Below are 1,946 nucleotides of genomic sequence, written 5' to 3' on the forward strand. Positions count from 1 at the left end.
CAAGAATTTCCTCCAGAACCAGGTCTACCCGCCTGGGGCATCTGTGAAAGATAGGAAAACTTTGAGAAGGTTGTCAGGCAGTTTCTACCTCAGTGGAGAAGTGCTGTACAAGAGAAATTTTGATATGGTTTTGCTCAGATGCGTGGATAGACACGAAGCAAACCTATTGATGACTGAGGTCCATGAGGGTTCATTTGGTACTCATTCCAATGGACATGCCATGGCTAAGAAAATGTTGAGAGCAGGCTACTATTGGCTGACAATGGAGTCTGACTGTTGCAAGTATGTGAAGAAATGTCACAAGTGTCAAATTTATGCGGATAAGATTCATATTCCTCCGACACTCCTGAATGTGATTTCATCACCATGGCCTTTCTCTATGTGGGGAATCGACATGATCGGTATGATTGAGCCGAAAGCGTCCAATGGACATCGGTTTATTCTCGTAGCCATTGATTACTTCACCAAATGGGTTGAAGCCGCTTCGTACGCGAATGTAACCAGGCAAGTGGTTGTGAAGTTTATCAAGAACCAGTTGATTTGCCGTTATGGTGTGCCAGAGAGGATCATTACTGATAATGGATCCAATCTGAATAACAAGATGATGGGTGAGTTGTGCGCTAAATTCAAGATTGCACACCACAATTCCTCTCCTTACAGACCTAAGATGAATGGGGCTGTTGAAGCTGCTAACAAAAATATCAAGAGGATTATCCAGAAGATGACTGTCACGTACAAAGATTGGCATGAGATGCTGCCATTTGCTTTGCATGGATATCGTACGTCTGTACGCACTTCAACAGGGGCAACCCCTTTCTCTCTTGTTTATGGCATGGAAGCCGTTCTCCCAGTAGAGGTGGAGATCCCATCAATGCGAGTCTTGATGGAAGCCAAGTTGACTGATGCTGAATGGATTCAGAGTCGTTATGACCAGTTGAATTTGATTGAAGAGAAGAGATTAACTGCCATGTGCCATGGTCAGTTGTATCAACAGAGAATGAAGAAAGCATTCGACAAGAAGGTCAAGCCTCGTGTGTTCCGAGAAGGTGACCTTGTGCTCAAGAAAGTTTTGTCTTTCGCGCCCGATTCCAGGGGCAAGTGGACTCCAAACTACGAGGGTCCATATGTTGTTAAGAGAGCCTTTTCAGGCGGAGCTTTGATGCTTACAACAATGGATGGGGAGGATTTCACTCGTCCTGTGAATTCAGATGCAGTCAAAAGATACTTTGCCTAAAAAAAAAGGTATATGCAAATGAAAAAAAATGAAATGAAAAAACAGAATAGCTCGCTAAGTTGAAAACCCGAAAGGGCGGCTTAGGCAAAAATGAGCGTCTCGGTGGAGAACCCGCAAGGGTAATTCAGGCAAAAATTAGAGACTTGAAAAAAGAGATATATTTGCATCCCGCTAGATTGAGTACCTCACTCTGGGGCAATCTAGGCAAAAGTTAGGGATTTGGCAAGTAACTGCATCCTGACAAGACTTTCTGGTTCATCAGTCGTCATTTCGTCAGAAGATTCTCGATTCGTCGTCAACCGAAGCTTCGGATACATCGAGATTCAAATTGGTAGAGAAAGGATCATTATGTTCAATGTAGCCCTCTTCCAATATATATCACTGATTTCAAATTTGTACAGATCTATGGAGTCTTGCCATTTGCAGACTACCATTCCATCAAATCAATTTGAGCTTTTTATCCAATTATTTGCACTCTTATTTGTTTCAATTCAACAAATGTTTTGCATGTTTTAAATTGATAAAATGTCATTGTTTTAAACAAATCAATTTTTCAAAATTTTTGTTTTAAACAAAGTGAACATTCACAAGATTGAAAGGATACTCAAGAATATCTCAGTGCTCTCCCGAGGGTGGCATGATTCTCAACAGGTAAGACATTGTTCATATCCCTGGTTTGGTGGTATCTTCCTTTCCAAATCTTTGTTGAGGT

This window comes from Lathyrus oleraceus, chromosome 7, assembly GCF_024323335.1.
Source record: "Lathyrus oleraceus cultivar Zhongwan6 chromosome 7, CAAS_Psat_ZW6_1.0, whole genome shotgun sequence".
Lineage (NCBI taxonomy): Eukaryota > Viridiplantae > Streptophyta > Magnoliopsida > Fabales > Fabaceae > Lathyrus > Lathyrus oleraceus.